Raw genomic sequence first — 24,923 nt, 5'->3', positions numbered from 1 at the left:
AATCCAGTGAACCATGTATGGACCCTGCCAGTTGGGAGAAAACTTCCCTTTAGCTTCATCTTGATGCGGGAAAATCTTCTTTAACTGTCTCGGCTTGACTCTTTTGTTGAAGGCTCTGGACATTATGTTCTGATAAAGTTGACCATGGCAAACTGCATTCGTTCTTTTCCAATCTATAAGAGCTAACTGCTCGTAGCAACTCCGTACCCATTCTGCATCGTCAAGTTCTGCTTCCTGTATGATTCTCAAGGAGGGAATTTCTACCTCGGTGGGAATGACTGCTTCTATACTATAAACCAACATATAGGGAGTTTCCCAGTTGATGTGCGAACTATAGTGTGGTATCCCAATAAAGCAAATGATAACTTCTCATGCCACTCCTTATGTTTCTCTATCATCTTCCTTAGTATCTTCTTGATATTCTTATTGGAGGCTTTTACAGCTCCGTTCATCTGAGGTCTGTAAGTTGTAGAATTCTTGTGTTTGATATTGAAGGTTTCACACATGGCTTTCATCAGGTCGCTGTTGAGATTGGAACCATTATTAGTGATGATTGACTCCGGAATTCCGAACTGACAAACAATACGGTCGCGGACAAAATCTGCTACCACTTTCTTAGTCACTGCTTTGTACGATGCTGCTTCAACCCATTTGGTGAAATAATCAATTTCCACTAGAATGAACTTGTTCCCGTTTTATACGGCAGGCTCGATAGGTCCGATAACATCCATTCCCCAAGCGGCGAACGGCCATGGCGAGCTTGTTGCAGTAAGCTCGTTTGGAGGCACCTTTATCATGTCTACATGTATCTGACAGCAATGGCATTTTCAAACATACTGGACGCAGTCCGTTTCCATAGTCATCCAAAAATAACCAGCTCGGAGTATTTTCTTGGCTAAGACAAAGCCGTTCATATGTGGACTGCAGGTCCCTACATGAATTTCCTCCAATATCCTGGATGCTTCCTTTGCGTCGACACACCTTAGTAATCCCAAATCAGGAGTTCTCCTATACAGGATTCCTCCGCTATAAAAGAAGTTGTTAGATAATCTCTGAAGTGTGCGCTTATGAGTAGGATTTGCGAGTTCTGGATATTCTCCCTTCGTCAAATATTCCTTGATATCATGAAACCAAGGTTTTCTGTCTGCTTCTTTTTTTACATGAGCACAGTAAGCTGGCTGATCATAGATCTTTACCGGAATAGGATCAATGAAATTCTTGTCTGGGTGTTGTATCATGGACGATAGGGTAGCCAATGCATCGGCAAACTCATTCTGAACTCTGGGAACATGTTGGAACTCTGTCTTTGTTAACCTCTTCCTCAACTCCTGTACATGATGCAGATAAGAGAGTATCTTGGAGTTCTTGGTTGCCCATTCTTCTCGGACCTGATGTATAAGCAGGTCTAAATTTCCGATCACTAGTAATTCCTAAATGTTCATGTCAATGGCCAGCTTGAGCCCTAAGATGCAGGCTTCGTACTCGGCCATGTTGTTGGTGTACGGGAACCTGAGCTTGGAAGACACTGAATAATGCTGGCTGGTTTCTAATACTAGGACTGCTCCTATGCCAACTTCTTTGAAGTTTGCTGCTCCGTCGAAAAACATTCTCCAACCATCATAGGATTTTGCAATATCTTACCCTATGAAAGATACCTCTTCATCAGGAAAATACGCCTTTAGAGGCTCGTATTCTCCATCCACGGGATTTTCAGCAAGATGATCTGCCAGTGCTTGTCCTTTGATTGCCTTCTGAGTCACCTAAACAATGTCAAATTCACTCAGCAGGATTTGCCACTTGGCTAGCTTGCCAATGGGCATGGGTTTCTGAAAGATGTACTTCAAAGGATCTATTCTTGATATGAGATAAGTAGTATAGGCACAGAAATAGTGCCTCAACTTCTGAGCTACCCAAGTCAGAGCACAACAGGTGCGTTCCAATAGAGAATATTGGGCCTCGTACTGGGTGAACTTCTTGCTGAGATAATAGATGGCCTGCTCCTTTCTTCCCATTTCATCATGCTGCCTCAGAACAAAACCGAAAGCTCCATCCAATAGTGCAAGGTAGAGTAATAGAGGTCTACCCGGCTCGGGCGAGACCAAAACTGGCGGCGTTGATAGGTATTCCTTGATTCTGTCAAAGGCTTTCTGACAATCATCAGTCCATTTGGTAGCAGCGTCCTTCTTCAACATCTTAAAGATTGGCTCACAAATGACAGTGGATTGAGCTATGAACCAGCTGATGTAGTTAAGTTTTCCCAAGAAACTCATACCTCTTTCTTGTTCTTCGGTGGTGGCAAATCTTAGATGGCTTTGACCTTTGACGGATCTAGTTCTATTCCTCGGCGACTCACAATGAACCCAAGTAGTTTTCTGGCAGGAACCCCGAATGCACACATGGCAGGATTAAGCTTCAAGTTGTACCTTCTTAGTTTGTTGAAGAACTTCCTCAGATCTTCCATGTGGTTAGTGGCTCTCTTGGATTTGATGATGACATTGTCTACATACACCTCGATCTATTTGTGTATCATGTCATGGAAAATAGTATTCATGTCCCTCATGTAGGTAGCCCCAGCATTCTTTAACCCAAACAGCATCATCTTGTAACAATACATCCCCCACGGCATAATGAAAGTCGTTTTATCTGCGTCTTCCTCATCCATCCATATCTGATGATACCCAGCAAAACAATCAATGAACGACTACAGTTCATGCTTGGCACAGTTGTCAATTAGAATGTGTATGTTCGGCAAGGGGAATTCATCTTTCGGACTGGCCCGGTTAAGATCCCGGTAGTCGACATAGACTCTAACCTTCTCGTCCTTCTTCGGCACTAGCACAATATTGGCTAACCATGTTGGATACTCTACTACCCTGAGAACCTTGGCTTTGACTTGCTTGGTAACTTCTTCCTTGATTTACAAACTCATGTCAGGTTTGAACTTCCTGAGCTTCTATTTTACTGGTGGACATGTCGGATCGGCTAGCAGTTTGTGAGCTACAATAGATGTATTGAGACCAGTCATGTCATCATAAAACCAGGCGAATATGTCCTCATATTCCCTTAGAAATTCCTTGTACTCTTTCTTTTCTGATAGTGACAGATGAACATTAATGCGCGTTTCTTTGACATTTTCTGCATCTCTCAGGTTGACAATCTCAGTTTCATCCAGGTTAGACTTAGGTCTGTTCTCAAAATCCTCAACCTCTTTAACAACCTCTTCTGGTATATCATCTTCTTCTGAGTCTATATCCGTTTGTTGCATTGTCTCGTTGCATGTCACAATCGTCGGTTCATCAAGATAAGTAATAGTAATGTTGTGTAAATAAAGTAAATGATAAAAAGTAATAAGAGAAAGATTTATAAGAAACTGAAATGCTTTGATAAATTTCATAATTGTTTTGAACATTGGAGCTCTTATTTCAATATTAAAAAGCGGAAAGAAATTCAACTAGCGAAAAATAAAGATAATGTATGGTACTTTGTTCAGCCTTGCTACCTCGAAGCTTTCCGGGCCCTAGTGGTTCTAATGGACCAATTGTTGAGGCGTGCTCCTCGGCTCACAGCTTGTATAGAAGGGGCTTCCTCCCCCTCCTCCTCGAAAATGACACAACAATCCATATTATCATCTTCCAAAAACAAATTCCTCTTCTTCCGACCCATATATGACATCGGCTGGCTGGAAGGTCTACTCTAAGCGAGGTATCGGATGCTCCAGCGGGTAGTAGGGACTGCGCCATGGTGGTGACCAGTGGTTGAACTCCTCCAAAGTGTATTCATATCCCAAACCGAAAGTGGTACCGTGTTTCTTCAACTTGATAGGCTTAGCGATTCCTTGGAGATTCTTGCCAAGTCCCTTGCCAGGTTCGTATCCACACCAATTCAGTATACTTTCAATTTTGTTATTCCACAATTTATCCTTGTCCACGGCATTGACTCGCTCAATGTGATGGTAGGTTTCTCCGCCTATCTTCCTTCTTCCTTCGATTGCTGGGATGGTCTAGCGACTGTATATGGGATTGCTACCGTCGTCGTAAATAATTACCTCTTGGTGATTCCACTCAAATTTCACTACTTGATGTAGGGTTGATGCTACAGCCCCAACGGCATAGATCCAAGGCCATCCCAATAGCAAGTTATAAGATGTTGGGACGTCCATCACTTGAAAATCAACGTCAAACCAAGTCGGTCCCATTTGCAGACACAAACTGATTTCCCTAATAGTGGACCTTTGGGATCCATCGAAAGCTTTGACATTGATGGCTCCATCCTTGATCTCATGCAGGCTCTTTCCCAATGTTTTGATAGTCACCAATAGACAAATATTAAGGTTGGACCCTCCGTCAATCAGGATTCTGGTGATGAAATAATCTTCGCACTGCACAGTGATGTGCAATGCCTTATTGTGGCTTAGCCCTTCAGGTGGTAGCTCATCTTCGTGGAAAGTGATTTTGTGACTCTCCAATACTTTCCCTACCATGTTTTCCATTTCTCCTCCAGTTATGATGATGGGCACATATGCCTCGCTCAGCACCTTCAATAAGGCATTTTTATGTGCGTCAGAGCTTTGTAGCAGAACCAAGATAGAGATCTGGGCTGGCATTTTGTTCAACTGATCAATGACCGAATACTCTTTGGCTTGTATCTTCCTTCAGAGATCATCAGGACCAGTTTCAGTAATGGTTGGTCATCCAGGGGCCTACTTAATGGACTCAGCTAGATGTTCTGGAGTATAAACCCTGCCTGTTCTTGTCATACCCTGTGCTGCAATTGCTTCTACAGATTTGGTTTTCCCTTTCCTTCTCGCCTTGGCGGTGTAATCCCATGGTATGGCCTTTGGGTGGAACTTTTTTACGGCTGTCATGGCCACCGGAATGGGCACCCTTGCTTTGGGAAGTAATAAAGTAACCTCAAATGGTACAGGTGCCTTTGGGAACCCAAACTCGACCTCAATAGGCCCTTGCGTCTTTGCAGAAGAAGGTGCTTCAAACTCAAGTGGTATGGACATGTTCACTTCGGCATCTCTAGAAGGTTGTATCTAGACCACAATAGGGTTAAGGGTGACTGTTGGTTTCTTTGGCTCGTCACCTTCAGCGATCAATCCAATCGACCCTTTGGGGTCCCAATCGTCTTCTATCTCAATCATGTGAACACCTCCAACCTTGTGGTCTGGTAGAGGGTTGTTACGGACATTCGGAGTAGGCTCCTTTGCCATAATGATCTTATTGTCAATTAAAGCATGGATATTATCCTTTATAGAGTGGCACTCATCAATGGTATGCCCCTTCATGCCGGAATGGTATACACAGGTTTTGTTTAGGTCGACCTATTGGGAGGGGTTTTCGGGGTTTATGGCAGGGATAGGGGTGACGTAACCAGCAGCTTTGAGCTTTTCATACAGCCGGTCTATAGGTTTAGCAATGGTGGTATACTGTTTGGGGGGTCTGCGGTCGAAGTTTGGTCGGGGTCTAGGGAAATTTTGGCGAGGGGGAGGTGATTGATAGTGGGCTTGTTGGGTGTTGTAGGCTTGGTAGATAGGTACGGGTTGAGAGTATCTAGGCGAAGTGGGCTGATATATGGGAGGTGGAGATGATTGGTAAGTAGGCGGTGGAGCTTGGTAAGAGGGCAAGGGTGCTCGGTAATTTGGGGTAGGCTGATATGTGAGTGGAGGTAATGGGTAGGTTTGGTATTTGATTGGGGACGTTGTTCTCTGTGCAACCATCATGGCACTCACATCCCTTTTCTTGGACGTGCCACCAGACTGTAGAGCCTTGTTGGTGGACTGTAATGCTTCAAAGTTTGTGACCATACCACTTTTAGTACCTTTCTCGATCCTTTCCCCTAGCTTAATGATGTCGGAAAATTTCTGGCCTTCAATCAACATCAACCTCTCATAATATTGTGGGTTTTGAGCCTGGACGAAAAACCTATTCATTTGTTCTTCTTCTAATGTCGGCCTGACCTTAGCAGCTTCTGATATCCAACGAGTAGTATACTCGCGGAATGTCTTCGTAGGTTTCTTCTTTAAGTTCTGGATGTAGAACACATCTGGTGCATTCTCTGTGTTGAATCTGAATCTCTCCATGAAATCGGACGCCATACCCACCCAATTCGACCACTTCTTCGGGTCTTGGCTAATGTACCCAGATAGAGCATCCCCTTTCAAGCTTCTCATAAAGAGCTTCATGCGAATCTTTTCATCCTTCGCTACTCCGACCAGCTTGTTGCAGTAGGTCCTCAAATGGACTCTGGGATCCCATGTGCCATCAAATATCTCGAACTTGGGAGGTTTGTACCCCTCGGGCAGTTCAACATCTGGATAAATGCAAAGGTCTTCGTAATTCAATCCCTCGATCCCCTTGCTTCCTTCAACACCCTGAACTTGGCTAGTCAGCTTCTTGAGTTCTACGGCCAGATTCCTGATAAAAGAGTCTTTGTTATCATACTCAGGTGTGCTTGAAATAGGTTGAGTATAGTGTGGTATGGTTTCCACATAGATGGAGGTGTTGTGGAGATGATCATTTGTGGAGTTTAGTGGTTCAGGGATGAGCAGTGGGGTGTCATTTGAAGTGTGGCATGTGTTGCAGTGGTGATGGGGAGTGGGTTGGTTTAGTGGTTTCGGGATGTTTTGTGGAGGTGTAGGGTTTTGAGTGTTGGGAATGTTGACATCTGGGGTGGTGAGGGAAAACGACAAGCTTTCCAAGTTCCGAACTTGGTCCAGTTCTTCCTGAAATTTCAACAACTTTTGCTCGAGCTAGGAGGCACTTTCCTTGGAAACCTGAATACCCTGAGGAACCTCTACCCTTTCAGCTGAGTTCTCCTTTCTGATGTTGCTCAAATCTTTCATTTTTCCCTTGTTCGTGTTTCTGATAGGAGGAGGAGGAGGAGGAGGCGGAGGGCCCTTAGATCTTGTAGAGTATGATGACGATGCTAGAGTGCACGAACTAACCTTTGGGGAGGGTAATAAAACAAAAAAAAATAAAAACAAAGGTATCAAGTTAGTGCGGGTTGTAAGAAAAAGAGGTTGCAATATTTAAGCACATAGTGCGAGAATATAATTCGTGTCCTAATTTGGGAGCCTCGTTGTACCCGAGGTAGGCCTAGCGACAAGTTGATTTGGAGAACTTACAATGCTAAATGCCACATTTTATTGATAAAAATAAGACGAATCCCAAAATGACACTAAAATAGCAGAAAATAAAATGTCACTAATGGCCATTGGACTTATTACAATCTTAAAGCAAAAGAAAAGACTCCTAGCTACTTGGTCCCAAAAGGACCTTCTTAAGGTTGAATGTTTTCGTTGATTAGATTCTCCAGCTCGCACAGATTTTCTAGTCAAAATGCCTTCGCCAGGCGTTCTCCTTTGCCTTCCTCAGCATTTTGACAGTCGGTGACTCTTTTCCTCACTTTCCCTTCCAACTCCAGCAAACTGTATTCTAGATATTCCAGCTTCTCACTAGCCCTGGTGACTCTCTCTTTCCATTCGTTGATTTGGTTACTTGATGGGAGGTTCCTCCACCAGGTCAGCAAGAGTGAGGGTATGTTGACCATACCAAAGTCGGGAACTTTGTCATTCATTTCTGCAAAACAAAAGGTGAGGCCATATTTCTGACAGATTCGGCTATTAAATATCAATAATTAGCATGAGCAGCATTTAGTTCTCCAAATAAATGCACAGACATGGTAGCGTCCGTTTGGGTTTCAAGGAAACCCAGTGGACTTTGGACAAGGCTATCTTAAAGAGTCATTATGCGGACAGCATAACTGACTCAACTAGGTTTGACAATGATGCATGCACAATTGAACAAAGTAAGGTTTCTATGGGGTATTAGACAGGTACCTTTGAGCGGACAACTCAAGAGGGAAAGGCATGGAACCGTCGACTGCACCGCTGATCGATTGGTTTTACTGCAAATACGCCTTTACCAAATTTAGGAGTGATAATATTGGAAGGGCGCAACCACTTATTATAAGCGATGCTATGGTATTTTGTTTGGCACGAGTGGAATATGATGTTGAATATGCAATTACAAGAATGAAACAAGTTGTCACGTATTTTCACGTTCATAAAGTAATAATTACAATAATTGCTCATAATTACAACGGCATTGAATGAAAGCGGTAAAAGAAAGCATTAAAGAAAAGAAACAAAGAGCCAAGTCAGTTTCATAGCAGAAAAGAGGTAAAGACATTAAATAAAGGTAATAAAGAACAGTGATGTCACAAGTAACATGAGATGGTAAAAGCCTAAAGAAGTCCCCAGCAGAGTCGTCATGCTGTCGTGCCCCCTTTTTTCTAAGGATAAATCAGGTTCATGACATTTGGGAGGAAAACTCGTTCCCTCTTGTGAATTGGATTTTTTGGGTTGAAGAGTCGCCACATAATGATTAAAGTGCATTAGGACACTAAAGAAGAGTTTGAGTTGGAAAACCAGAGTTCGGGTAAGGGCTAGAAATTATCTCGAGGGGAAGGTGTTAGGCACCCCCCAAGATCCACTAGTGTGGTTCCCGGCCATGTTACAATTGTGACTTTAACTAACGTGTAAGAAAATAAAGGTCTCAAATAAAAGGGGATTTACACATAATGTTGCAAGTGAATTGAAAGTTTGAAGAAAGATAAAAAAAACATAAATCATAAGCAAATAGTTTGGACAGTTAAGAAAAGGAATAACAAGTAAAAGGGAAGGGGTCCTAGGTTTACAAACAATATGGATCACATCAATGCAATACCCGGCAATAACTTCTCAAAAGAGGGGTCGCACGTGGTATTAGCACACCGGTCATCATGTCCATATCTACCCTTTCCCACTCTGTTAAGGTATTAAACGCGGAATAGTATCGTTACTTATTGCATGCTATTACCCGTCCCGATCCTATCAGTCCCGGAGGCATTTGGGACTACTAGTGCTAAAGGGAGGGAGGTTGGGGCTTTTCAGAGTTTTAAAAGGACAAAATTCTAATGCGACAAAGAAAACGCATAAGCAAGTAGGGGGGAACAAATAGCAGTTTAAGGGCTCAAGGCCTCCTCACTTAAAAGAGCAAATTATTTAGCATGACTTCAAATACTGGTTATAGTCTGAATTAAATTTAAAGCATTAGGACATGTTGCTTCATCACATATTTCTCAGATGAGGAGTCCGAATTAGGCCTTGTCTGGTTGCAATTTATTAAAACTGACACAGTTAAACAATTACCTACTGCTTGCCTAGGTGGAAGTATACTGATTTTAAAGAAGCGTTACTGATTTTAGAAACAATTAAATTCTGTAGATATTAAACAAACATTACTACTAATTTTAGACTTATAGATAAAATAGACGAATCAGATTCAGATGGTTGCTCCTATAGGCATGATTTTTAAGCGCTATTGATTTTAAAACGATTATGTAAGCGTAGGAGCCATATAGGCATGGTATCTAGAATGAAGTTGATTAATATTAAACCTATGATTGTTTTCCTAACGACAGATGAATATGCAAAAATGTAGAAACAAAACTATAGTCATGATTTCTATATGCAGAAACTTATAGGCATGGTTTCTAATGCAGTAATAAAACAACTTATAGGCAAGATTTCTACGTGTAATGCATAACTTATAGGCAGGATTTCTAAATGCATAAGTGCAGAAACTTATACATGATTTTTATATGCAGAAACTTATAGGCATGATTTCTAATGTAATAATGAGACGACTTATAGGCATGAGTACTATATGATATGCATAAATGTAGAATTTGTAAATAGTAATCCCTATGAGCATGCTGTCTACCCATATACAAACATAAATGACCCTCCCCTTTTTCACTAGAACCCCATAGTTATTACAAATTATTACAGACCCGAATGAATAAAAAAAATACATTAGAACTTCCAACTGCAAACAAACAGCCTAATTCAAACTCAAGGTCTAGCAATATGAGATAAACTAACTTCCAGGATCCATTTTCCACAAGCCTTTCTCTTATTTGGGATGTGTCAAAGTTCCCAAGAGTCTCAAAGGGACTCAGGGCAGTGCTTATACCCCATACACTTTGTAGAATTAGATTATAGTGTAGTGTGGAAGAGTCAGCCCTCAAATGTCCAAGTTCAGAGGGAACTTAGAGTCCCAAAGCATGGCTCATAAGAGGGGGACAGAACTTAGAATCTAAGAGTAAGTGTATGTGCATAGAGGGGGATTAGGGAAGGCAATGGCAGGCTGGTGGTCATGCCCAGCAATTTAAGAGTGTTGGCACACCCCTGACCAGCCTGTTAGGCAAAATTGGGAGTTAGGATCCATTGAGGATTAGGTTTGGACCTGGGCAGTAATTTGGATACTGCCAGGCCATGAACCTTAACTCAAATACATAGAAGGGAATAGGGGTAGGGATTCATAACAGAAAATAGATGCAAGGAAAGAATACATATAGTTAACATTAATCATGAACAACAAAGTAAACAGGATTGCAGAAAACAATAAATAAACACATAGGGGTGAGGCAGGAAAGCTAAATTAGAACATACCAGTTTCAGAGAAAACAAACAAGTAAAAGTAGTCTTGAAAGACAAGTTGCAAGCAAAAGTTCCGAAAGATCCCAGAAAAGAGCAGAATGTTGTAAAAGTATTGAACTCAAAGCAATAAAGTGTGTAAGTAAGCTGAAAGTATTGATCTAAAAGTTCGATGTATTGAACTCGAAGTGGTCTTAAAAGTGCAGGAGGGTAGTCCCTTTTATTGTGCAGAGAAACAAGTAAGAAAGGAAAGGAAATATCATTGAAATCAATCCCCCTTTAATTAAGGGATTCTGATTCCAACTGGTAAAAGCCCGTTAAGGAAATAAATTTTAATTAAAACCTTTCAAAGTAGCACAAAAGGGGTAAATACATAGAAGTTATTTAAGGAAAACCATCAATGGTACATGGTTTGTGCCAAATATGGCAAGGGAATCAATCAAACAGCCATGAAACCAAAATTACAGGTTCAATTCGAATGAACCAAGTCAAGAAAGGTAAATGAGGTTCAATCGAAGAAAAATCAGTGACAATTCGTCAGCCTTATTAAAAGGATTTCAGAATCAATCAATCAGTTGGTAAAAACCTTTTGAAAGAGAAATTTCACATATATAAAGCATACCAATCAAATGAAAGGAATCATCAGGTTACTCAGAAAAAAAGGCTAATTTTAAAAGCCTTAGAGTCACAAACAAAAGGGAATCAAGTTCAGCTACAGACTCATAGTGAGTCTGAATGCCTAGGGTCCCAAAGTGGAACCGTAATATCACTTGCCAAAGAAACCCCCAAATCTTAGGGTTTCGAATTGAGTCACATATAGAGGTGAGAGAGAAGGTCATTGAAAGAGGCTCAGAAGTCTCTTCCAAAGACTTTAACAACAACAACAACAACAACAACCCAGGGTAATCCCACAAGTGGGGTCTGGGGAGGGTAATATGTACCCAGACCTTACCTCTACCCCGAGGGGCAGAGAGGCTGTTTCCAGGAGACCCTCGGCTCAAGAAGGCAACAAGAAACACTATATTAGTACTATTAATAGACTCATAATAAAATGACATACAATACCATAAAATCCATAACATAACATAAATACCATAAAATAACAAAATAACAGCAATATAAGAGATATAGGAAATACGAGAAAGATGTAAGGTATACTAATAAACAGCAGATAAAGCCCATCATCAATAGCTAATCAATAGCATCCTAAGACTAATTCCTAACTGGCTAGTCTCACTCTAGTGCGCTGTAAAAAGAAATCACAATTTCCCCTAACCTACAACCTTAATGCTCGATCTCCATAATTCCCTGTTAAGGGCCATGTCCTTAGTAACCCTAAGTCGCGCCGTATCCTGCCTGATCACCTCTCCCCAATACTTCTTAGGTCTCCCTCTACCTCTCCTCGTACCAACCACAGCCAGTCGCTCACACCTTCTCACCGGTGCATCAATGTTCCTCCTCTGAATGTGCCCGAACCATCTGAGTCTTGCTTCCCGCATCTTGTCCTCCATGGGGGCCACACCCACCTTCTCTCGAATATCTACATTTCTAATCTTATCCTTCCTTGTATGCCCACACATCTACCTCAACATCCTCATCTCTGCAACTTTCATCCTCTTGATGTGTGAGATCTTCACCGGCCAACACTCGGTCCCATATAACATAGCAGGACTAACCACTGCCCTATAAAATTTACCTTTCAGTAACGGTGGCACTTTCTTGTCATAGAGAACTCCCGTCGCTAACCTCCATTTCATCCACCCCACCCCTATACGGTGTGTGACATCCTCGTCGATCTCCCCGGTCCCCTGAATAAACGACCCCAGGTACTTGAAACTACCCCTCTTAGGGATGACTTGAGAATCAAGCCTCACTTCTATTCCCACTTCCGTCGGCTCTACCCCAAATTTGCACTCAAGGTATTCCGTCTTCGTCCTGCTCAACCTAAAACCTTTGGACTCAAGGGCATGTCTCCAAACCTCTAACCTCTCGCTGACGCCGCGTCGTGTCTCGTCGATTAGGACTATGTCATCAGCAAATAGCATGCACCATGGCACCTCCCCTTGAATATGATGCGTTATAGCATCCATCACCAGGGCAAATAGGAAAGGGCTGAACGCAGATCCTTGGTGCAACCCCGTAATAACCGGAAAATAATCGGAATCGCCTCCTGCTGTCCTAACCCGAGTCTTAGCTCCATCATACATGTCCTTAATCGCCCTAATGTAGGCAACCGGGACCCCTTTAGCCTCTAAGCATCTCCATAAGACCTCCCTAGGAACCCTGTCGTACGCTTTCTCTAGATCGATAAACACCATGTGGAGATCCTTCTTCTTATCCCTGTATTGTTCCACCATCCTCCTAATAAGGTGGATAGCTTCTGTGGTAGATCGCCCCGGCATGAACCCGAACTGGTTGTCTGAAATAGACACCGTCCTTCGCACTCTCATTTCTACCACTCTCTCCCAGACTTTCATGGTATGACTTAGTAATTTAATACCCCTATAGTTGTTACAGATCTGGATATCGCCTTTGTTCTTATACAACGGGACCATTGTACTCCACCTCCACTCTTCGGGCATCCTATTAGTCTTGGATATAACATTAAGCAACTTAGTAAGTCATTCCAAGCCTGCTCTACCCACACACCTCCAAAGCTCAACCGGAATTTCATCTGGTCCGGTAGCTCTGCCCCTTCTCATCTTACGCATTGCCTCCATGACCTCATCGACCTCAATGTCCCTACAATCACTTAGTTCATGGGGGCTGTCGGCATTCCTCAATTCACCTAGTACAATATCCTGATCCCCTTCCTCATTTAGAAGTTTATGAAAGTAGGTCTGCCATCTCCTCTTAATCTGGTCATCCCCCAACAAAACTTTGCCGTCATCATCTTTTATGCACCTCACTTGGTCCAGATCCCGAGTCGTCCTCTCTCTCACCTTAGCGAGTCGGAGTAACTTCTTCTCCCCGCCTTTGTTCCCCAGTTCCTCATACAAACGAGCAAAAGTTGCGGTCTTAGCCTCCGTCACTGCCATCTTTGCCTCCTTCCTAGCTACCTTATATCTCGCAATGTTCGCTCTCTTCTCCTCCTCGCCAGTGCTCCCCACTAACCGCAGGTAAGCCACCTTCTTCGCTTCCAATTTACCTTGTACAACTGCATTCCACCACCAGTCTCCTTTGTGGCCACTGGTGCGGCCTGAAGATACCCCTAACACCTCTCTCGTCGCCTTCCTTATATAGTCCTCCGTCGTCGACCACATAGTGTTTGCGTCCCCACTACTTCTCCAAGCTCCCATTGCCGACAACCTTCCTTCCAACTCCTGGGCTTTAACCTTAGTCAAGGCGCCCCACCTAATCCTCGGGCGGCCTCGTACTGACCTCTGTTTCCTTCTTATCATAATACTAATGTCCATCACCAAAAGCCTATGTTACGTTGCAAGGGTCTCACCTGGGATAACTTTGCAATCCTCGCACAACCTTCTGTTGCATCTCCTGAGGAGGAGATAGTCAATTTGAGTTTTTGCCACCGAACTTTGGTAAGTAACCAAATGCTCCTCCCGCTTCGGAAAACTCGAGTTTGCAATTACTAGATCGAATGCCTTGGCAAAATCCAGCAGTGAGGTGCCCCCTCCGTTCTGTTCCCCAAAACCAAAGCCGCCATGCACCTCAGTATAACCACCTGCAGACGACCCAATATGACCATTGAAATCACCTCCTATGAATAACCTCTCGGAAGGCGGAATACTACGAAAAATGTCATCCAACCCTTCCCAAAAGCGCCTTTTAATCTCCTCATCACAACCTACTTGCGGTGCGTACGCTCTAACGACGTTTAAAGTACACTCACCCACCACCAATTTAATAGTCATTAGTCTATCATTCACACGCCTAACCTCTACCACCGACTCCCTAAGATGGCTATCTACCAGGATACCCACTCCATTCTTACCCCTCACGATCCAGAGTACCACAACTTATACCCATCCACGTTTCTCGCCCTCGATCCGACCCACCTAGTCTCCTGGACACACGCTATATTAATCTTCCTCTTCTGAAGGATCTTCGCCAACTCTATAGACTTACTCGTTAGCGAACCTATGTTCCATGACCCGATTCTCAACCTATAGGCTCCCTTGCCCCCTCTACCTCCCCTGCCTCCCGACCCAGCCCCTGACCCCGGCCCCACTCTTTGCCCCACACTCTGCCCCACCTGAGGACATGCCTTTAATCTATCATCCCAGACTGCCGACACTACACCTACGATAAATCTACAGAAGACTCGCTAATGCACAACGGACAACGAATCAAACTAGAAGGAAACAAGTGACTACCGGTACACCTATTGAATGATTTAACTATCGTGAACTAAAGTAACATCAATTTAGCTAACACCAAAAGGAAAACAGTAGCATGGGAGGTACCAATTCCCGAGAACCAAACCTGTGGTGATTTGCAGCCCTAGATGTACTTGCAAGCTCACGCACCGCTTCCCACCGCTCTTCCAAAGACTTTATGAGAAACAAACATACATGACAGAAAGAACTGATTCAAGGTCATGAGAACATGTTTGAGAAAACTTGGAGTTTAAACAAGTTCAGAAGAAAGAGATGATACGAGCTTAAACAAAAGCAGGTGAAATGTGCTTAGCAAGAACACAAACAGAGCTAAATAAAGTTAACAAAATCAAAGAACTCAACCATAAACATGTATAGCAAAGAATAAGGATTAACAACACGGATTAACATATGAGTACATGAATAAAAACAAAAATAGAAGAATCTTGCATAATAGAAAGGAAACCAGAGATCAAACTCAAGCATAGTAGAAAAGAAAGCATATGAGTATAACATAGGTAAACACACATGAAGAAAGAACAGAAAGAATCGGAAAGATATTTGAAGAAACTTTTTCAGAAACCCTAAAATTGAAATTGAGCGATTTTGAAAAAGAAATTTGGGGAAAACCTTTTAAAATGTCAAGTAAAGCCCAGACATATCACAGATCTAAGAAAAATAGGTGAGTACAGAACCTCAGATGGCTTAGAGTTGCAGAGAAAACCCTAGAAATGAGAAAGGTCTTGAGGAAAGTCAGATCCTGAGTCGAAAAGACTCATATGCTTGAACATGCCGGGGTAATGGCCGGAGAAGCCATAGATCTATAGATCTGAGAAGGATCTGAAGAGAGCCATTGAAGTCGGGATTCAAAACCTTGAATAGTTTAGGTCTGATGGTGAGAAAGGATGAGTACAGACCATCCATGGCCGGAGACGCCATGGATTCCGTGGAAACATGGTGAGATAAGGTGGGAGACGATTAGGGTTTCGGAGAGGCTCGAGAGGATTTGAGAGATGAAGGGGTTCAAAGGCGGCGTCTCAGGTGAAATGAATTAGGTCAAGGGGGTTTGGGAATTAAAAAAGGAAAGGGTGAATTACGGTCGTTGATCAAAATGATCAACGGCCTGAATCAAAAGAGGAGCCGGGTGGGTTTTTTTAATCGGGTCAGGGGTCGGGTAATTTGGGGATTGGGCTTGTTTAATTTGGGGACGGAATTGGGTCAAATTGAGGGCTAAAATTGAAAGGTGACAGGACTGTAATCGAAATAGAAATGGGCTAAGTGTTAAATAGCCTATTTTCCCTTTTTATTTTATAAAAATAGGAATAATAATTTTAAAAATAAATTAAAAACACTGAGCCAACAAATACTATATAAATATTAATTTAAAAATATTGGAAATAATTTTATAATTATAAAATGCTACTAATCGTGAAATAGGCTATAATTGCAATTACATGCAATTTAGCTTAAAAATACCAAATAGATTTGTAAAAATATACAAAAATCACCTTAATTATATTTTGGTGTAAATACGAGAATAAAATAAGTTATTCACCAAAATGATAATCTTGGGAATAATTATTGGATTTTGTACTACTAAAAATAGACAATAAATTGATTTTAAAATCTTAAAAATTAGGAAAAAATACCAAAACTCTTGGGCATGCTTATATATGTATGTACATGCTACTTTGAAAGTATTTTGTATACAAAAATACATAGGGAAAAATTGGGTATCAACAGGTGGCTTGTTGATATGAGGCCGAGAGCCTAGAGATGATGCCACGAGATGGCTTGATATTGCGCTTGGGCCAAAAGGGGCCCCTCCCAGAGTCTGTACACCCCCAGTGAGTGCGAGTACTCATTATGATGTGAGATTGAGCCCGAAGGGCTGGTATTATTCTTAGATATTGCCCGAGGGGCGGAATTGTTGATATTGTGCCAGAGGGGCGAACTTCTATTTGTTTACTTTACCTTAATTACCTATCAATTATTTGTTTACTTGTTGAAGGAGGATTTACTTGACTTTCCAATATTTTTCTGCGTTTAAATGGTTTTACTGCTTCATAATAAATTGCCTAGGGCCTTATGTTTTTTCTTACTTTCAGTTGTTATTTACATTTGTTACTCACTGAGTTGGAGTACTCATTTTACTCCCTACACCCCTGTGTGCAGATTCAGGCGTAGCTGGTACCGCTCCCGAGTGCTGATCCCTCCAGTTTCAGGCTAGCATTCAGAGACTACGAGGTAGATGTTGATGTCCGTAGCCCCATGTCTCTACTCTTTTATCATTTCTATTTCCCTTCAAACATTTGTACTAGTTTATGGATTTAGCAGACTTGTATTATGGCCTATAGACGCTCATGACTTGTGATACCCCGTTTAGGGCTGTGTTGGGTTGTACTTCCGCACTTTATTGACATTATCCGCTACTTAGTATTGATATATCATATTTTAGACTGCTTTTATGTTATTTAACTGCTTTAACAAGTGAATTGGGAATAGTTGGTTGGCCTTGTCTTCACGAGAGGCGCCATCACGACCGGGTCCGAGTTAGGGTTGTGATAGTGGACTTATGTGTTTGAGGGCTCAGATGTTAGTTCTGATGGTTCAGATAGCTTTAGGAGGTGATTTGAGACTTAGGAGCATGATCGGCATGTGTTTTAGATGTTCGGAGTAGATTTAGGCTTGAATTGGTGAAATTGGAATTTTGGCATTTTTTGGTTGATAGGTGAGATTTTGATATAGGGTTCGGAATGGAATTCCGAGAGTTGCAGTAGTTCTGTTGGGTCATTTAGGATGTGTGTGCAACATTTCAGGTCATTCGGACGTGGTTTGGTATACTATTTAATTAAAAGCCTAATTCGGAAGATTTTGGAAGCTTAGGCTTTAATCCGATGTGTTTTGGTTGATTCGATGTTGTTTGAGGTATTGTGAAGATTGGTATAAGTTTGGATGGTGGTATATGATGTGTTTGTGCTTTTGGTTGAGGTCCCGGGGGCCTCGGGTTGATTTCGGATGGTTGGCAGAAAGTTTGAAAGTTGGTTAGGCACCTGACGTATTGGAATTGCTGTCATACCCGCACCTGCGGCTAGGTGACCGCAGGTGCGGTCTCGCAGAAGCGAAAAGGGAGTCGCAGATGTGGCAAAGTTGAATGCTAGCTGAAACCACAGAAGCGGTCGAGGAGGCGCACCTCCGATGGCGCAGGTGCGATATTTTAACCGCAGATGCGGAAATTGGGCAAGTAAGTGGAAACCGTAGATGCAGTGCTTGGGACAGCTGAAGCAGTTGTGCAGGTGCGAGATCTGGACCGCAGGTGCGAAAAGCCTGTGCCAGAAGGTATAAATTATTTCCTTCGCGGATTTTTAGGTTATTCCTCCATTTCTAAGTCGGTTTTTAGAGCTTTTGGGCGATTTGAAGAAGGGTTTCAAGGGGTTTTCATTGAGGTAAGGATTTTGGACCTTAAACTAGTTTCTATGGTGTTATTTTACGGATTAGAGCTATAATTAATAGAAATTAAGGGTTAAAAATTGGGAAACTAGGGCTTGGTATTGGAGACCTAGACTTGAGGATTTGAGGGGCCATTTGTGGTCGGATTTTGGGACTTTTGATATATATGAACTCGCGGGAAGATAAAGAATCTATTGATGTAAAATTTATCGAATTCCGAGATGTGGGCCTGGGGGTCGGGTTTTGATAATTTAGGGATTTATGTTGTAAATTGATTATTTTCGCATAGGCTTTGTTCCCTTAGCATATTTTGACGTCGTGATTTTGATTTTGAATAGATTCGACGCGAGTGGATGCCGATTCGAGGGGCAAAGGCGTCGTGGGCTAGAGTTTAGACTGGATTGAGGTGAGTAATGATTTTAAATGTTGTCCTGAGGGTATGAAACCCCAGATTGCACATCGTAGTGCTATATTGAGGTGACGCGCATGCTAGATGACGAGCGTGGGGTCGTACACCGTTGGGGATTGTGACTTAGTCCACACCGTATGACTCTTTTACCGTGTATTTGATTGAAAGACTATTTGTTATCATCTTGTTTTGGGTTGAATGCCATATTTGGGCCTCGTGCCAACTATTTGAACCCTTAAGGGACTTTTCCTGATATTTCCTTGCTGTTTTGACTCTATACTTGTACTCAGTCATGCTATATTCTACTGTTTTCATAACTCAGTCGTGTTTACTCTACTTTAACACTTAAAAAGATGTTTTAAATGATATTTTGGGCTGAGCATCATGTTTTACTGTTGCCCGAGTGGCTTATAAGATTCTGACTGAGTAAGGCCGAGGGCCTATGTTGTGAGGAAACATTAATTATGATAATGAGGCTGAGGGCCTGAGATTTGTACGCCACGAAGTGGCTTGTGATATGAGGCCGAGAGCCTATGTGATTATGCCACGAGATGGCTTGTTATTATGCTTGGGCCGTAAGGGGCCCCTCCAGGAGTCTTCACACCCCCAGTGAGCGCGGGTACCCATTATGATATGAGATATAGCCCGAGGGGTTGGTTATTGTTCCATGTGTTTCTCGAGGGGCTGATTCTATTGGTATTGTGCCCGGGGGCATTTCTTTATGTGTTTACCATTTCTAGTTGCTTGTCTTGTACTTGCTTACCTGTTTAAAAAGGCATTTTTAGAAGCTTAAACTGAACTAAAGTGACTTTGCATATTTTCATTGTTTCATTACTTTTACTAGATTTTACTGCTTCCTTATAGCCTGTGATGTGCCTTATGTGATTTCTTATTTCTCAGTCTTCATTTATTATTATTGCTCACTGAGTTGGAGTACCCACTTTACTCCCTGCACCCCGTGTACAGATTCAGGTGCATCAGGTCCTGCTTGCGAGGGTTGAGAGCTGTCCAACAGATTCTGAAGATTCACTAGGTAGCTTCCCGGCGATTCGCAGCCCAGTGCTTCTCCCTCTATCTTATTTCCTTTTGTTTTAGTTATGTAATAGTGGAGTAGACTCTTTCAGACTTGTAGTATTATTATAGATGCTAATTACTGGTGACACCCCAATGTTGGGCTTTGTCTTTTTCCGCAAACTATATTATTTGCCTTATTTTGGGATTTATTATTATGATTAAGGCTTAGTTCTATTATTTAATTACTTAAAACTGAATTGGGAGTATGTCGGCTGACCTTGTCTTCATGAGAGGTGCCATCACGATCGGGTCCGGGTTTAGGGTCGTGATAAGTTGATATTAGAGCCTAGGTTACATAGGTCTCACGAGTCATGAGTAGGTTTAGTAGAGTCTCGTGGATCGGTACGGAGACGTCTGTATTTATCCTTGAGAGGCTGCAGAACTTTTAGGAAAAACATCATATTCTTGAAATTCTTGATGTGCGAATTTGTTGATCCAAGTACTAAACTTCTGTCATTCTATTCTCTCACAGATGGTGAGGACACGCGCTACCAGTCAGGATAGACGACCATCAGTACCACCAGTTATGGCCATTAGAGGTCGAGGACATAGTTATGGTCACGGTAGGGGCAGAGGTATGGCCCGCACAGTAGCTAGGGCAGCACCTACAAATCCACCAGCCGCCCCAGTTCAAGATTAGGTCCTAGCTGTGGATGCTCCAGCAGTACTAGCTCAGGAACTAGTTGTGCCCATTGTGATTTCGGGGCTTCCAGTGGCCTTGGCTCAGATTCTATCAGTATGCACTGGCCCAGCTCAGGAGGTTTCAGTCACTACAGTCTGCAGCTACTTCTTAGGTCGGGGGAGGCAATCACACTCCCGCCACTCGCACACCTGAGCAGGTCGTGCAGGGACTTCAGACACTGGGGGCGCATCTAGCCCAGCGGGTTGCAGCTGCTCGGGATTATGTAGTTCCTGCCCTGCTAGAGGAAGAGTAGCGTAGGTTGGAGAGGTTTGGTAGACTTCAAGCTCCGACCTTCAGTGGTGTAGAGGGCGAGGATGCCCAGGGTTTTTAGATAAGTGTTAGAGGATGCTTCATACAGCGGGTATTCTGGAGGTTGGTCTCGCTTTCACTACTTATTAGTTTTTTGGAGCTGCCTTCACTTGGTGGGAGGCTTTTGAGAGGCATAGTCCTGTTGGTGCAGCACCCCTTACCTGGCAGTAGTTCTCTATTCTCTTTTTGGCGAAGTATGTGTCAGTCTCGTAGAGAAGAGCTGCGTAGGTAGTTCGAGTGGTTGCGTCAGGGAGAGATGACTGTGAGGCAATATGAGATGAGGTTCTCAGAGTTAGCTCATCATGCTATTTGGTTGGTTCTGATAGATAGAGAGATGATTAGGAGGTTTGTGGATGGCCTCACTTATCAGCTTCGTATTCTCATGACCAGGGAGAGGGTGTCTGGTGCTACTTTTGAGGAGGTTGTAGACATTGCTCAGGAGATTGAGTCAGTTTGTCGCCAGGTGAGAGAGGAGAGGGAGGCCAAAAGTCCTCGAGGATTTGGAAGTCATAGTGGTGCTCCTTCGAGAGGTCAGTTTTAGCACGACAGAGGTCGTCCATTCAGGCATGCTCAACCAACTCGCCCAGGTTATCGTGGGGCATCATCGGGTCATGGTTCTCACAGTTCTCATCAGAGCCAGTCATCACTTAGTGCCCTTCCAGCTTAGAGTTCGTCCCGTGCTCTATCAGTTCAGAGCTCTTCTATACCAAGTGCATCTACTAGTCAATCCGGTGCTGGCGGTTCCCTTCAATCCCCATCTCCAGCACTCGGGAGTTGTTATGAGTGTGGATAGATGGGTCATATGTGGAGGTAGTGTCCTCGTCGTCTTGCCGGTTTATCTCATTAGAGGAGCCAGCCATGGGCTTCAGCATCAGTTACTTCATCACCACCCACCCAGCAAGCTAGGGTGGAGGTTAGTCAGCTAGGGGTCGCCCTAGAGGGGGAGGTCAATCAGGCAGCGGTTAGGCCCATTTCTATGCACTTCCAACTAGACCCGATGTTATTGCTTCCGACGTTGTTATTACAGGTATTGTTTCAGTCTACCACAGAGATGCCTCTACATTATTTCATCCCGGTTCCACCTTTTCTTATGTGTGATCATACTTTGCTTGTTATTTGGATACGCCCCGTGAGTCTCTTATTTCACATATTCATGTATCTACTTCGGTGGGCAATACTGTTGTTGTAGACCGTGTGTACCGGTCATGTGTGGTGACTATTGAGGGTTTGGAAACCTGAGTGGACCTGTTGTTATTATGTATGGTAGATTTCGATGTTATTTTCGGTATGGATTGGCTATCTCTATGTCGTGCTATTTTGGACTATCATGCTAAGACAGTGAGATTGGCTATACCAGGTGTGCCACGAATTGAGTGGCGAGGTTTGACTGATTATGTTCCCAGTAGGGTAATCTCATTTTTGAAGGCCCAACGTATGGTTGGGAAGGGTTATCTTTCGTATCTAGCCTTTGTGAGGGATGTCGGTGCAGAGACTCCTAGAATTGATTCTATTCCAGTTGTAAGGGATTTTCTTGATGTGTTTCCTGCAGACCTGTAAGGCATGCCACCGAACAGGGATATTGATTTTGGTATTTATCTGGTGTCGGGCACTCAGCCCATTTCTATTCCGCCGTATCGTATGGCACCAGCGGAGTTGAAGGAGTTAAAGGAGTAGCTTCAGGAACTCCTTGATAAAGGGTACATTCGGCCTAGTGTGTCACCTTGGGGTGTGCCAGTTCTATTTTTGAAGAAGAAGGATGAACTGTGAGGATGTGCATTGATTACAGGCAGTTGAACAAAGTAACAATCAAGAACAAGTATCATTTGCCTCGTATCGATGATTTGTTTGACCAGCTTCAGAGAGCGAGAGTGTTCTCCAAGATTGATCTACGTTTAGGTTATCACTAGTTGAAGATCAGGACTCGGATATTCTTAAGACATCCTTCAGGACCAGATACGGTCATTATGAGTTCCTTGTTATGTCTTTCAAACTGACCAATGCCCCAGCAACATTCATGCATTTGATGAACAGTGTGTTCCAGCCTTATCACGACTCGTTCGTCATAGTCTTCATTGATGATATTTTGGTGTATTCGCGTAGTCAGAATGAGCATGTAGAGCATTTGAGAGTTGTGTTACAGAGATTGAGGGAGGAGAAGCTTTATGCAAAGTTCTCCAAGTGTGAGTTTTGGCTCAGTGCAGTGTCGTTTTTAGGGCATGTGGTGTCCAGTGAGGGTATTCGGGTTGATCTGAAGAAGATAGAGGTGGTTCAGAGTTGGCCCAGACCATCCTCAGCCACAGAGATTCATAGCTTCCTTGGTTTGGCAGGCTATTATCGCCGGTTTGTTCAGGGATTTTCATCCATTGCATCGCCATTGACCTAGTTGACTCAGAAGGGTGCTTCATTTGTATGGTCGGATGAGTGTGAGGAGAGCTTTCAGAAGCTCAAGATAGCCTTGACCACAGCTCCAGTGTTAGTTTTGCCATCATCTTCAGGTTCATATACCGTGTACTGTGATGCTTCAAGAGTTGGTATTGGGTGTGTATTGATGCATGAGGGTAGAGTTATTGATTATTCTTCTCATTAGTTGAAGCCCCATGAGAAAAACTACCCCGTTCATGATTTGGAGTTCGTTGCCATTGTGCACGCGTTGAAGATTTGGAGGCATTATTTGTATGATGTGTTTTGTGAGGTGTTTACTAATCACCGTAGCCTCCAGCACTTGTTCAAGCAGAAGGATCTCAATTTGAGGCAGTGGAGGTGGTTGGAGTTGCTAAAGGATTATGATATCACTATATTGTATCATCCGGGGAAGGCCAATGTGGTGGCCGATGCTTTGAGCCGAAAGGCGGTGAGTATGGGGAGTTTGGCATATATTCTAGTTGGGGAGAGACCACTTGCAGTTGATGTTCAGGCATTGGCCAATCGGTTCATGAGGTTAGATATTTCGGAGCCCAGTCGGGTATTGGCTTGTGTGGTTTTTCAGTCTCCCGTATATGATCACATCAGAGAGCACTAGTATGATGATCCGCATTTGCTTGTCCTTAAGGATAGAGTTCAGCACGATGATGCCAGAGATGTGACCATTGGTGATGATGGGGTATTGAGGATGCAGGGTCGGATATGTGTGCCCAATGTAGATGGGCTTCGGGGGTTGATTCTGGAAGAGGACCATAGCTCGCGGTATTCCATTCATCCGGGTGCCGTGAAGATGTATCAAGATCTGAGACAGCATTATTGGTGGAGAAGAATGAAGAAAGACATTATGGGATTTGTAGCTCGGTATCTCAATTGTCAGCAGGTAAAATATGAGCATTAGAGACCGGGTGACTTGCTTCAGCAGATGGATATTCCAGAGTGGAAGTGGGAGCGGATCACTATGGACTTTGTAGTTGGACTTCCATGGACTTTGAAGATGTTCGATGCTATTTGGGTGATCGTGGATCGGCCGACCAAGTCCGCGCACTTCATTCTTGTGTGTACTACCTATTCTTTAGAGTGGTTGGCAGAGATATATATCCAGGAGATTGTTCGTTTGCATGGTGTCCCAATTTCCATCATTTCAAATAGGGGCACTTAGTTTACATTGCAATTTTGGAGGTCTGTGCAGCGAGAGTTGGGTACTCAAGTTGAGTTGAGCACAGCTTTTCACCCTCAGACGGACGGGCAGTCCGAGCACACTATTCAGATATTAGAACATGTTGCATGCTTGTGTCATTGATTTTGAAGGGTCATGGGATCAGTTTCTACCGCTTGCAGAGTTTGTTATAATAACAGCTACCAATCGAGTATTCAGATGGCTCCATATGAGGCTTTGTATGGGAGGCGGTGTAGATCTCCAGTTGGTTAGTTCGAGTCGGGTGAGGCTAGGCTATTGGGAACAGACTTGGTGTAGGATGCTTTACAAAAGTTGAAGATAATTCCGGAGAGGCTTCGTACGGCGCAGTTGAGGCAAAAGAGTTATGCTAACAAGAAGGCTCGGGATGTGTCCTACATGGTTGGTGAGAAGGTCCTGTTGAAGGTTTCACCCATGAAGGGTGTTATGAGATTTGGGAAGAAATTTAAATTGAGTCCTCGGTTCATTGGTCCTTTTGAGGTGCTTCGGAGGATTGGGGAGGTGGCTTATGAGCTTGCTTTGCCACCCAGCTTGTCGAGTGTGCATCCGGTATTTCATGT

This window comes from Nicotiana sylvestris, chromosome 2, assembly GCF_000393655.2.
Source record: "Nicotiana sylvestris chromosome 2, ASM39365v2, whole genome shotgun sequence".
Lineage (NCBI taxonomy): Eukaryota > Viridiplantae > Streptophyta > Magnoliopsida > Solanales > Solanaceae > Nicotiana > Nicotiana sylvestris.
This window is presented reverse-complemented; position numbering follows the sequence as displayed.